Source organism: Leopardus geoffroyi, chromosome A1, assembly GCF_018350155.1.
Source record: "Leopardus geoffroyi isolate Oge1 chromosome A1, O.geoffroyi_Oge1_pat1.0, whole genome shotgun sequence".
In the NCBI taxonomy this organism is placed as follows: Eukaryota; Metazoa; Chordata; class Mammalia; order Carnivora; family Felidae; genus Leopardus; species Leopardus geoffroyi.
This window is the reverse complement of record NC_059326.1, coordinates 134,299,231-134,314,130: the sequence shown is the minus strand read 5'-3', so window position 1 is coordinate 134,314,130 and position 14,900 is coordinate 134,299,231. Positions and strand designations below refer to the sequence as shown.

The following is a 14,900-nucleotide window of genomic DNA, read 5'->3' as shown; positions in this document are numbered from 1 at the left end:
TACAGAAACCTTATAAAAATTGATCCCATACGAGGCCACAAAACAAATGTGAAATAATCTATATAATAAAGATGCTAAGTGATAATGCAATTTAGATAAAAATAACAATTAAAAGGTAATTTATAAATATCTTTGAAAATCCAAAATGCACTCCTAAATAACTCCCCAATTAAAGACAAAATTAAAATGGAAGAAAGTGACAGTAAACATTCCACTCAAAGCTACAGAGAAAAAAATTACTAACTTCTTTTTAAGGACAAGGCTGTCAGGAGGTACAGTTTAATTAAGCAACTAAGAATTATAAAAATCTATACATTCTTAGAGACTAATAATAACAACATTTGAACTCCTACACAATGCCTGATGTCCTATCAGGCACTTACACCCACTTTGTGATGTTTGATTAAGCATGTTTAGTTTACAAACTAAGAAAGGTTTACAAGCTAAAAGGTTTATACTTAAAGAGTCAGATCAGGAACAGAGAAGTCAGATGGCATGGGGCTGAATTTCTGGACTTCTAGTTACATGACCACGAGCAAGTTATTGCACATCTTAAGACTCAGATTTTTCACCTACAAAGATTCAAACACGAATTGTCTCTACCATGTAAACTCTCCACGATGTTAAATGATCTGAAACACATGAACCACAGTTCATAGTAATGGTTCAACAACTGTGAACTAGTATTTTTACATATACAGTACTCATTTGGCTACTGGTTCTATTGCTTGTACACAACTGTACGTCTTCTTGGAGAGAGAAATAATACTCTACCTTTGGTCACTGAAGTACATATACCAGTGCCAATTACACAGTTGTTGGCAAATAAACTGTTGTACTAATGAATGAAATTTAGTTAAACTTGTCCAAGCTACTTTGGTGCTCGATATTAAAATTCTCTACCTAGCAAACAAAGCAATAAATATGAAGGTATTGTTAGTGATGTGTAATGAAATTTAAGTCTGACTATTTAATTATCCCTTGACACTTGAAGTAGAGTCAGTTTTGTTCCATCAAATCTGACATCTTCAAGTATTCATTAAGAACTACAACTGTTTAATAAGATATCATTATAGGGTAAAGTTGGGTTTGGAGCCTGGTTTGGTTTTCTAATTTTAGACATATGATGGTGATGGAAAATATCCCTTCACAAATAAAACACACAAAGACGAGGGAATAACTGTAAAGAGCACCAACTACACAAAACATGCTGTTAGATGGGAAAGAATACATTCATGTAAAGCTATAGAATTTTAATTTTTCTGTTGGAATACAACAGCTCCTGTATTCCCTTTGTATTCCAACAGAAAAAATTAAAATTTTATAGCTTCCAGAATCAAATGTTTCTATAGAATTTGATTAAATTAAAATGCTAATTTCATCCTGATTACAACACATTTATTTCCTATGAATCCTTTAATTACATCTGGTAATGTTCTGCAGGGTTTTTTTTTTTTTTTTTCCAGTAATACCTGTGTAGTTTAACTTTTATTAAACCTTACAGTATTTTATTTTTTTAAATTTTTTTTTAACGTTTACTTATTTTTGAGACAGAGAGAGACAGAGCATGAACGGGGGAGGGCCAGAGAGAGAGGGAAACACAGAATCTGAAACAGGCTCCAGGCTCTGAGCTGTCAGCACAGAGCCCGACACAGGGCTCGAACTCATGGGCTGCGAGACCGTGACCTGAGCCAAAGTCGGACGCTTAACTGACTGAGCCACCGAGGCGCCCGATAAATCTTACAGTATTTTAATGTGAAATGTGCTTGATGGAGTCCAATAAAAGCCACAATACACACTTGAGAGTTAACTGTGGTGGTGGTACAAACACCTATAACAATCTATCTTCTCGTAAAGCTAATGTTTTGGCAGAATGAGCATCTTTTCTTCTTTTACTGAGTGGGTCTTTAGACATTGGAACACATCAGTCAGGAATGAATTTTACTGGAGATTGTTAAGAAAAGAAAGAGAGAGAATGAAGGAAGGGAAGGAGGAAGGGAGAGAAGAAGAAAGGAGGACAGGCTACTTCAATGTAATGGTGATGTTTCCCTGACCCAATGGGAGTTGGGGCAAGAAGCTAAACGGTATGGTGATGATCTTTCTAATCCTTGGATTTAACTTTTCAAATTGTTGAGGCTTTAACTGACAATAAAAATCATGCGAACATACACATACACCCAAACACAAAGTGGACATAAAATGAAAAACTTTAAATATAGAATTTGTTTCCATGACAGCACATCCCAAGAATGGAAATTCATTGTAGCTCACCATAAAATACAAACAGTATCCCAGAATTTCAAATATATCAGCTTCAATCCTGCCAAATCTTCTTTTTATCTACCTGAATACTAAATTTTTAAGTGCATTGATGTCAATGTCAATTCTTGGTCAGTATTTTAAAAAAATTTTTTTTAATGTTTATTTATTTTGAGAGGGGGGAGGGGCAGAGAGAGCGAGGGAGACACAGAATCTGAAGCAGGTTTCAGGCTCTGAACTTTCAGCACAGAGCCCGACACGGGGCGCAAACCCACGAACTGTGTGATCATGACCTGAGCCAAATTGGACGCTTAACCAACTGAGCCATCCAGGCACCCATCTTGGTCAGTATTTTTAATTTAATTCTCAACGACCACTTTTTGGGGATCCATTTTCTCCCTTACAGATAACATTTATTGCTTTTGCTTTCTCCTACATCAGAGTAAAGTAACTCAATAGTTCTTGTTGGAGCACAAGACCTATCCAATGTTCTATGGGAACATCTTTGAAAGAAGTGACTTAACTAGCGAATATTTGGGAGCAGACTGACAGGATACATCTTAGCTTAGGAGCTATACATATGATGATTGGATTTTTAACTGTCCTTAACAATATGACACCTCTCAGAAATGTATTTCTTTCATTTATATAATTGCCTCAAGATTTTAATAGTGTGTACATGTATGGAAGGGAGAGATTGAAATGTACCTCTTTTCAGGAAAATTTTCAAAGACATAAATGCTTCTTTTCTGAAATATCACTGCATCCAGATGCCTCTATTCACCCTATCTTTAGCAAAGCTTTCTGTCTCCCAAATGAACAACATCTGCACCTGCTACATATAAGGAGTGTCACTCTGTGCCCCTAAGTGACTGAGTCTGCCTTAATTATCTACTGCCCTTCCAAGATCATTTTTTGGTTCTTTATAACTCCTTTCTCACGCAAACTAAATGCTGTACTACAAGATACTAAAACCAGTGTGATATTATTAAACGAAATCCCTTATAGACAAAAGGAAGAATAGGACCATTAACATATAATAAAAACCCAGGAAAAGAAGCTGTGGAGATCTGGATGGTAGAGGTGGGGCTACTTGTACTCTTCTTCACCCACACTCTGTTTGTTAATTGAATGGTGAATATACTCTAAGAGTCAAGTCTAATCTTAAATCATTATAAGCCAATATTCTTAGAAAAAGAAAAAGGAAAAACATTTTTATATAATTCCAATGTATGCTGTAGAAATGACCATTTATATAACTACAGCCACTTAACAGCAAAGGAATGGAGAGAATTCATGGAAATAGGAAAACAGGCATTCTCTGCTTAGATAATCCTGCCCCTCTGGAGATCTCCAATCTTTTGTTTCTAAAGAATACTCAGTGAGATTTTGCTACTAAGAGTTTCAATTCCCCTGAACAAATACCTCTCTTATTTCTTTTCTGGGAACGTCTTTCTATGCTAATTCATGAAATTCCTTTAAAAAGTCCTGATGTACACTAATAAGTTTAGTAAGGTTGTTAGATACGAGGTAGAGACAAAAATCTATGGTATTTCCATATACAAGCAGTGAAAAGTCAGAAACCAAAATTACATTACCATTTGCAATAGAACCAAAATAAGCAATACTTAAATATAAAACTTAAAAAACATGTATAGGGCCTGTATATTCAAAACCGCAAAATACTGAGGAAAGAAATCATAAAGGAAAACCTATATAAATGGAAAGTCATACCAGGTTCATAGACTAGAAATCTTAACATAACAAAGATGTAAGTTTTCCCCAACGTGATCTGTAAATCAATGAGATGCCTACCAAAATCCCAGCAGGATTTTAAGTAGATATAGATAAGCTGATTCTAAAATTTATATAAAAGGGTAAAGGAACTACAATATCTGAAACCATTCTGAGAAATAAGAACAAAGTTGTAGGAATCCCACTATCCGATATTAAGGCTTGTTAGAAAGCTATAATAATCAAGGAAATATGGTATTGGTCAAATATGACCATTTGATTTTGACAAAAGTGCAAAGCAATTCAGTGGATAAGAATAGTTGTTTTTCCAACAAATATTGGACCAATACCCATAAGAAAAAACTGAACCTATATCTAAACTTCATAACTTATACACAGATTAACTTAAAATGCACATAAATCTAAATGTAAAACTATAACACTTCTAGAATAAAACACAGGAAAAATTGTCCTGACCTGTAGCTAAACAGACCGTTATCAGAAGAGACACCAATAGCACAGTCCATAAAAATGGGAATTGATAATTCAGTTTAGGTACATGCTATATTGCAAGGGAAGAGGCTTTTAGAGCAACGCATATAGATAAAACATTTTTTTAATTGACATGGATGGTATAACTTAAATACGTAATGATTTGTTTGGGGGTGGTTATTAGGCCCATTGGAAAGAGAAATATTTTACCTATTCTTTTAGCTCAAGAAGGCTGTGTCATGGACTGAAAGGGAGATAGACAGATGAACCATAATGGGGGAAAGGAGGATATCCATTTGTACTTCTTTGTACTTTTTTGTTAATAAACTGTTTTTTCTTGAAATTAATGACTTAATTTGTGATATCATGTTCCACAGAAATACTTGGAACATAACAGTCTGATTAGTACTCTATTGAAACTTGCACTCATAATGTGTATACTTTCGTGGCAAGGCTAGGATTAGTATTAAAAACTTGCTCTGCCAAAGACACTGTTAAGAGAATAAAGAGACAAGCTGAAGACCAGGAGAAAATATTTACAAACCACATACCTAACAAAGGACTTGCACCTGGAATATGAAGAATTTTCAAAATCCAACAATAAGAAAACGAACAACACAATTTAAAAATAAGCCAAGGACCAAGGAAGATGGAAAGCTGGCAGTTAAGTACATGGGAAGAGGTGTACCACCATTGGCCATAGGAAAATGCAAACAAATTACAATCACAATGAGATACCACTACACATTTATTAGAATGACTAAAACAAAGGATACAGATAATACCAACTGCTATTAAGGATTTGTGACAACTGCAACTCTCATACATATCGGCATACCCACTCTGGAAAAGAGCTTGGCAGTTAAACATACAATGTTTACAAACTATGTAAACTATGAACATACTATGTTCACCTAAAAACATGTACATGATTGTTCATACCAGCTTTATATGTGACAGCAAAAACTGGAAACTCAGATGTCCTTCAACAAGTGAATGGATATAAAATATAGTACATTTATAGAATGGCATAATATTCACAGTAAAAAGCAATGGACTATTGATACATACAATAAAATGGATAATAATAAAATGACTAAAATAAGCCAGTGGTTGCCACAAGTCTTGGTTGGGGCACTGGGGAGGGTGTGATAAGACACAGATGGTATTGGGGGCATTTTTGTTGGGTTGATCAAAATGTTCTGTACACTCATTACAATAGTGACCATACAAATCTATACAGGTGTTAAAATTCACAACAGTATACCAAAAAGGTCAGTTTTACTATATGATAAATTTAAAAATACATAAAACTACATTTGGAGAGTGCCTGGTGGTTCAGTCAGTTAAGCTTCTGACTCTTGATTTTGGCTTAGGTCACAATCTCACACTCTGTGAGTTCAAGCCCCATGTCGAGCTCTGTGTTGACAGCTCAGAGTCTGCTTGGGATTCTCTCCGCCACCCCCCTCTCAAAATAAATAAATAAACTTAAAAAAAACCCTCTACATTTGGCATTGCAATTTCAGAAATTGTTTCAGCCATCCCTGGAATTTACACTGTGCCCCTATTATTTAAAATCTAAGTTTTAAATCTACAATTAAAGATGGAGGCAACAGCTCCAACTCACAGAGTGGGTGAATTCTCCAAGCACCATTCCCTCGCAGTTAGCAGCTGCCACAAGTGCAACTACTATGCAAAAGATTGGTTTTGGGTATTGCCTCAGTCTCTTCTTGGGCAGTCCTTGGCCCAAGTGCCATATTGGCTATACCATAGATAACACAAGACAGGACTGTTACTATCACCATTATCAAGAAGACTGGAAGAAGAGAGAAGATGCCATTTTACAGACCATGATAATATTTTTGAAGGCAAGAGTTAGGGGGAAGGTTGCCATGGTAGCAAAGCAGTATGTTTAAACAAAAGAAAGAAACAGGAAGTTCCCTTGTTCTCAAGTCTTCATAAAAGCTTATGTATACACAATCCCAGCTCAGTTTTTCTAGATGTTTCTAACATCTCAACATCACCATTATCTTTCATCTGACTTTTGCCTCTTATATCCCTTTCTTTTGTATATATTCTACTTCTATGGAAAAGAGATGTAAGTGATAAGCCACTATCAGAGATTTATATCAAAAGAATTCCTATGAATATGCCGTAGGCTTCCTATGGGCTCAACTCTCCATCCCAGAACTTCCATATATGTGGTCCTGCACAATAATTTCCGGATTTATCTTAGTGGTTTTTGTTTTGTGTTTCAATTTAGAAATTCCTGAAGTATCTACAGATTCAAATAAGATTAAATCATTTCTGGGATGCTGTTATTGCTAAGTGCACTGTATTAAATTCAAATGCATATATCAAATATTCAATCAGAAAATTCACTCAACTACAAGTCAGTCCCACTGGATAAAAAAAAAAAAAAAAAAAAAACTTGCAAAATGAGAAAAGTCCACTAGTGCTAAACTATAAAGAATATGCAGTGATGTCATTTCTTGGTCAGCCACATAATTGAAAAAAAAAATTAATGGGTATTTATGAACCACAAAAAAGGAAGGTTGAAGGCTGGAATTCTTTTTTTTTTTTAATGTTTATTTATTTTTGGCAGAGAGAGAGACAGAGCATGAGCAGGGGAGGGGCAGAAAGAGAGGGAGACACAGAATCCAAAGCAGGCTCCAGCCTCTGAGCTGTCAGCACAGAGCCCGACGCAGGGCTCCAACTCACAGGCCACGAGATCATGACCTGAGACGAAATCGGACGCTCAACTGACTGAGCCACCCAGGTGCCCCCTGAAGGCTGCAATTCTTAATCTTAAGGTCCTATACTTTGTTTAATTCCTCAAAGGACATTTTACAATCTCCTAGGAAAAAGATTCAAATAACTCATACTCCCCCAAAACTATTTATCATCCCAATTTCTTTGAAGGGCGTACATAACAAATGCTCTTCATATTTTATCCTCCCAAATTCAATGTCTTTACACTTCATAAGTAACTATGACTTTTAAAAAATAGGATCTATTTTCCAGTATTATGTGTGTAGAAATCAACTATTGAATAATTATTGAGTGAATGAAGGAAGGAAAGAATGCAAGAACAAACCACATGAACAAAAGCAGTATAACAATTCTACCCAGTGATGCCAGGGAGGATGTTCATTATGAGTGGCATTCCACAGGGCTAAGGGTATGCACACAGACCCCACCTTCTTCAGCACCTTTCCTCTGGGATAAAAAGATGAAGCTGTGGTCTCTGAGCCCTCCCATCACAAACTGTACCCCATTTCTCTGCCTGATTAAAGCATTCCTTCTAGAAACCAACACTAAGTTAAAGATGCTTCAAATCATATGTGTGTGGCACACAGAAACATTCTGGCCCAGCAAACTACAGCCTCTTCATTCGGGTGATATGTGCACTAGCCTTGGCTGTACCCAGTTTAGACACGAGAAACTTGTCCATTTGTACTATGCTATTTACCCATTACACTCATTCAATTTTCCCACATACCTTGCCCAATTATCTACCAATTTAATCCATTTAAGCTATCTCAACTACAGTAAATATGTTCCCCTTTAGCATTTACTAGCACTTGGGCTGGCTTTTCAAGGACTTCTAATAGGCTTTATGATTCATTTATTTTTCCTCTTCCTGTTCAATTTTGTACTTATGACTCATCACAAAATGGATGCTGCTTCTATAGACAAATGCACTGGCAAGAACCTAACTATACAATTGGCCATTTAGTCCTGAAACTATATGAAACAGAATAATGACTACAAAATTGATCTGGACCACAGGGCAGAAACCATACTTAAACTCCATCCAGCATACAGCAGCTGCCACAGAGCTGATGTCTGGATGCCATTTACTGTCCTTTCCTTTATTGTTGATAATAGCAGTGCTTTCAAATGGAACATTCCTCCTGCTGCAGATCAAAAGGATTTAGAAAAATATCCCATCATCTTATTTGAGAGATGAATAAAGTAATAATTCAATTTCCTCAGTTTTGCTGAGACCTTGGCAGCTAATATTAATTATTATCTCTAGCCAGTGGGAACTAGTGAAATGACTTCTAAATTAAAACAAACAGCATTTGTCTATTTTTATTTGTAGGGGAATAAGCCTGTTCCGACTTCTGGGAAGAGGCCCAGCATGGCTCATGTGACTCACAGACACTTGTGTCAGGTACTTTAAAGAACCCTAACTTTCTCCTTCAACATTAACCAATTGGCATAAAAATCCTGAAGGATGATTTGTAATCAGTTTACCTTTGCCTCACCCATAATATCCCACATGCCACCTCTTTATTACAGAGGCTACTCTGCCTCCCTATGTTTCTTTCACTTCATGAAAGCTATTTCTGCTGTGTGCCAAACATAGATCTCAACACTACAGAAGAGAAGCACAAATGGAAGCTTAATAACTAGCACAGGCAGCTATGAATATTTTGTGGTGGAATGGGGATCAGTTGCTATAACCAAAAAAATGATCAGAGGATTACCAAATTTGTAAGAATTTTATAAAAATACAAATTCTTGGAGTGTCTGGGTGGCTCAGTCAGTTGAGTGCCCAACTCTTAAGTTTTGTCTCTGGTCATGATCTCATGATTTGTGGGTTCAAGCCCAGTGTCGGGCTCTGTGCTGACAGTGTGGAGCCTGCCTGGGCTTCTCTCTCTCCCTCTCCCTCCCCTTCCCTGCCTGTGTGTGCTCTCTGTCTCAAAAAACAAATAATCTTAAAAAAAAAAAAAAAAAAGGGCAAATTCTTAGGAAACATTTATTCATCAGCCTTACTGAACAGGGTCTTTCTTTGATACGGCCAGTTTAGGGGTTCAAGGGATTTTTGTGCCTAATGGATGAATTGACAGTTTCCCTCACATGGACTAGAGGGAAAAAAAAAGGAAAAACATAATCACCTAGTTGGCAACAGTCATATCAGCTTTCACAAGCCTGAGATGGCCAAGAAATGGATCATGGCTGTTTAATCACCCAATTTGCATTTCCCCCTCTTCCTTACTTACAGAACCTGACTGCTTTCAGGGAGGCAGTATGCCCATCTAGAAGTGTATCTGCTACTCTTCCTGCAACTAGTAATGACTAGTGTCTAGTGAGATTTAAGTGGAATTAATTGGGTGGGGCTTCTGGGAAAGCTCTTTAAAGGTATCTGATTCTCCAGGAGGGGCTCATGTGCAGTCCTCTCCACCACTACACATCGCTGTCCTTCTGACTAGAATATGAACATGATGGACAGCAGTACTCTAGCCGTCATTCTTGACCATTCTGCAGGTGAATGAGAGGTGTGAAGGAAGCAGAAAGAAGGGGATCCTGGGTCCCTGATAAGTCTGACCCTGATTTGGCAGCCCTGGAGATCCTCCCGCTCATAGGAGAAAGAAGAAAAGGAAACCTGTATCTTTTTAATGTCAATTATTTGGATTTTCTGTTCCAGGATTCTGCCAAGTCTAATACTAACAAACTCATGAGGCAATCATCTACGTTTATGGAGCACTATCTGTGATCTCAACATTGGGGGAGGGTGGTGGGGGGCATGCTTACATTAATACAGTAGACATTCAGGATGTTGTCCTTGCCTTCTCATTTAAAACTTGGGGAATTAAGGCTGACGGTGAACATGATCAAGTTCCAAAATTTATGTCAGAAATACATATGAACTCACATAACACTCGGTACTTCTGTTATAATGCTACTTTCCACAGGACTTTTCCCTCTTATAAAGGCTGAATAATCCTTGAAAGAAAAGCGTGTCTAATTCATAACCTGAGTCATCGACACAAACATGGCAACTATGACACAGTGATAAGGAGGAATGTGAGTTTTCATGGCATACTGCTTACCTCTGACAGCTAGACACGATTCACGCTTGGTCTACTCTGTGTCTTCTCCACCCCTTGAATCTAAGAAGCTCCTGTTTAATCACCTAAGTGCATGGGCTTGTTAAATTAATCGAACAAGAGACCAATAGGCTGAGGTGGCTTTAATGCCCAGACAGCCTACAGGAGCAACACAAAATCCAAGCCTGTAATGCCTCAAGTTTATGAATTCAAAACCTGAGGACAACCAATCACAGGCAGCCATCTAGGCTTTAAGCTACAGACAATCACCAGCTCCCTTACTCATTTCTGCCTCTTTCCCTAATGAAACTCCCTCCCAGTTCCCACCCTCAGTGCTTCTAACAACTTGCAGCTTGGAGCTACCCAGTTTGAAGAAATTTATTTAAATAAACTCTTAAAATGTTAAATATGCTTCAGTTTGTCTTTTATCAGACTTTTGCAAGAGCATGAAAAATAAATGAAAGAGTAAGCGTTCAACAAGGCGAGGGACACACAGTGGCAAAGGCTGGAGGAATATTCTCTTCTCAGTGTTCCAACAGCTGTTTCCAAAGGTTTAAAATCCATTTCTCTCAATCACCTTGTAAGGTGATTTAGCTTTTTCAGAAACTGCCAGACTGTTTTCCAAAGCGGTGGTTCTACATTTTAGTACCAGCAGCAATGAATGAGGGACACACTTGGTATTGTCAGTTTGGTTTCTAGCCACTCTGGTGATAAACAGTGGTATCGCATGGTGGTTTGATTTATATTTTTCTGATGACTAAAAACAGTATCTTTTCATGTCTAACTGGCCATTTATAGATCTTCTTTTGTAAAATTTCTTTTCAAATTTTTGCCCATTTTTAATATATTTGCTTAACTTACTATTGCATTATTGGAGTTATTTATACTCTATAAATATTCTTTTCTATAGAGTTATCTATATTATAGATACAAGTACTTCATTCTGGATGGTATTTGTCATTTTTCCTTAAATTTCATTGATCTTTTTTTTTTTCTTTAGTGTCTGATATAGTAAGCCTATCCTGTGAGTTTTTCAATTCATGTATTTAATTTTTCACCTCTGGAAGTTCCACATAGTTCTTTTTTATATATTTTCCATTTTTCTCCATATCATATTTACTTTAAATTATCAAATATTTAAAAGAGTCTTTAAAAATCTCTTAAAGATTTCATCTGCTAATTCTGTCCTGTCATTTCTGGGTATATTTATTATGCCTGAATTTTCTCTGGGTTTCTGGTTACATGTTTGTGCATCTTCCAATCTCTAATGATTTTGGATTAGATGCTGCATTATGAATTCTATGTTGCTGAGCTTATGAATTATGCTGTCTTCCTTTAAAGAATGCTGCCTTTCAGTTTGTCAGGCATTTAAAAGGATCAACTTGATCTTTTAAAGGTTTGTTTCTAAGCTTTGTTAGGGAAGACCTAATTTGGCCATCCTTATAAAGTTTTAACCTTTTAGGACTCTCTACTAAATGATATGTGTCAAGTCTCTCCATTCTGCCTGGTTAAAACCAGGGGATCACCTAGCCCAATATGACCTCTTAGAATTGTTTGGCTTATAACTCTTTGGTCATCCCTGTCCTCCTGGAGTCTTACCCTGTACACAGACAGTTTAGTTTTCACTTTAAAACTCAAAAGATAGCCCCTTCCCATCCTTCATACCCTCCAGCCCCAAGAAGGAATTTGGAACCCTTTTTCTGACAAGTTTCAGACACTCTGCCCCATCAAGTCCAGCTGCCTCCATTTCCATGAACTCTGATCTCTGTCACCTCAATTCAGTGAAACTACTGGATTCTCTACTTGAATTTTCTGCCTTTGGGCCAGGGCCCATTGAAGACCTACAGGCAGAAAGCTGGGTAGGTCATACGGCCATCTTGTATGGTTTTCTTCTCTCATGAGACACAATCCTATCTGCCTACTGTCTGATGTCTGAAACCACTTGCTTTGTATTTTTTATCCAGGTTCCTACTTATAGAAGAAAAAGCCCTTTACTAGTTGCTCTGCCAGGCCCAGAAGCACATTTACCCTAGATGATTATTTCTGTGTGTGGATATGTAATGGAAAGGCCACTGAGGAGAGATACATTGGAACAATTATGTGTGAGGGTGCAAGAAAACAGAGAACGTGAAGATGAGCTGGTAACTATATGCTCCCTTCAAATAAAAGGCTTTTTATAGACTGTGTACATTTGCCTACGACATCCTCTGGATCCAACAATGTGCATGATGACTTTATAAACATTACATAATAAGGAAGTATACATTCAAGTATAAAAAGAGTGAGATACTGACTACGAATGCTTTAGGAGACCAGAATGAGAAGGAGAAATGGACTGGAAAAAAAAACAAAACAAAACAAAACAGGGGCATTTGTTTAGAGGAGAGGCTTGAACTGAACACTGAAAAAGTGATAGGATTGATAGAGGCTGGAAACAGGATAGACAGGAAGGAAACTTCCAAGTCTTCCAGCTGCCTCCAAAATGAAAAAAGTATCAAGATCTAGTGCAAAAGCTGCTCAAGGTGAGGAATTATGGATGCTTGGTAGCCGCCACTTCACTAATTTGTCTTACATATCCACCTGCTTTATGAGACATCAATAATGCAAACAGTTAATCATATCATTATTAATTTGTATGGGGTAGAGGTCAAGGAGCATTCCTCCCCAAATACTCAATAGCTATTATCAAAACAACTCTGTTACTGAAATGAGCAGAATCCAACCCCTAAAGGCAGTGAGTATTACATGTTTCACACATAACCTTTACCCATATTAGACATGTCTGATGAACCCAAGCGTGATATCCAATGATATCATTTTAAACTTAGATCTGCTATTTTAATAAGCCATCAACAGGCTTAGCAGATGTTGCAAAGAACAAGTAAATACGTTCCAGGCAACAAATCTGCAAATAGACATTCAGGATAGCAATAAAAGAATGTGCTCCATTCTTTCCAATGTAATCACAAAAAGTAATATTTTGTGACTAATTACAGATGCATACAAATACGCATGGTCTACTGGAAGTATTGTCTCCATGTGGTATGACTAGCAAAGGCCTTACAAAGATTGTGCACCAGTATATAATTAAGAGAACATTTAGGCATTGTGAATATTCTGTATTTTACCTATCAGATGGTTATGTGAGTTGGTGGAAAAATCACCACCTATTCTGGTCACATCTGGGTCGCAAACTGGATGTACTAGCTTGAGGATGTCATTCAATATGTCTCTAAGCCTGAGTTTCTCCATTTCCAAATTGAATTATTATCTAAACTACCAAACAACTTGGTAGGATTAAGAAAGAACAGGAAGTTGTTCTCACGAAGCAAATACTCTACATACATTTTTAAATTGTACTTTTTATAATACGAAATTACTGCTGCACAAATTTCCCCCTGGGACACTACAATGAAAAATTAAAGCTGGAAACAGAAGGAAATCTGGCATTAATTCTTTCCATTTTTAAGATAAATAGGAGTCATAAATCATTCTTCCTTTTATTCTTTCCTTTAGCAAAATAAAAATCCTTATGGCTTATGAGAAAGCAATAAAATTATGCAGAGAAGTTGCACTTAGTAAGATAATTGAGTCCAATATTAAATACCAGGACTATAAAAACACATGGCTAAATAATATGTTTATTGTAAAATATAAAATATCCATTTCTTAGAGCAAGAAAATATTTGGACAAATTTTGTTCACTTTCTTAGTTCACCAAACAATCACTATTTGGCTTTAATTCTTCATAGTGGTTAAGCCAATCCTTCCAATGAGACCATGTCCTTAACAGTTATAAAACAAAGCAATAATTAATAGCCTATAACTAGAAAAGGTTAACATACGATATAATACTTTGTATAAGACATGGAAACAGGTTATTCACTTTGAGTAATATCACCACTGTTTGGGTGGCATATAACAGGTTCTCAACACAGAATAAATAAATGCATAGTTCTGGGAATTTATTTTAAGATTATAGAAAAGTAAGCAAATCCAAGAAATTTATAACTCACATTGGCAAAGCATGCAACTTATTTAAAAAGTTATTTTCAGGTACTCCAATGTACTGACTGTCTCAGTCCTATACAGTAATTTTCTTTGTTCCCAGCTACCAAAAGCAAAAGCAGAAAGTAAGCCTCATACTGTGGTGCCCAATTTAAACCTAAGAATTAACCCACAAAATAAGGAAACATTTTCTATACTGAGACCAAGGGTCCCAATCATTTTTCTGTGGTCCTACAGGTAGTTATTTTAAGCACCATCCTGAACTTCAAACACGGGCAGCGCTGGGCAGAGTTAATAAGTATATGAAACTTCTTCTCCTTCTTGATTCTACTTTCACGAACCCCAGCCTTGAGCACTGTTTTTCTAAGGCAGAGCCAATCTGCTTAGGTATTCAGTTTCACAGCTGTCCTTAAAACGGTACCGTAAGCAATGCCTTAAAACATTATACCTAAATAATGCTTAAAACATTATGCTCAAGACTATATTGGCAAGGTGTATCCTCAAATCATGGTGAAAAGGTATTCTCTGATGCCAAATGGAGCCATAAAGCAGCATTGGGCTCATCTA

The 14,900-nt window shown here is 36.7% G+C and overlaps 1 long non-coding RNA gene across 2 annotated transcripts in view; it reads right to left on the bottom strand.

The window, feature by feature from the left end:
- The window catches only part of LOC123606570, a 256,727-nt gene that overhangs the window by 42,369 nt on the left and 199,458 nt on the right, over positions 1-14,900 (bottom strand). The gene's annotated exons all lie outside the window — the stretch shown is intronic.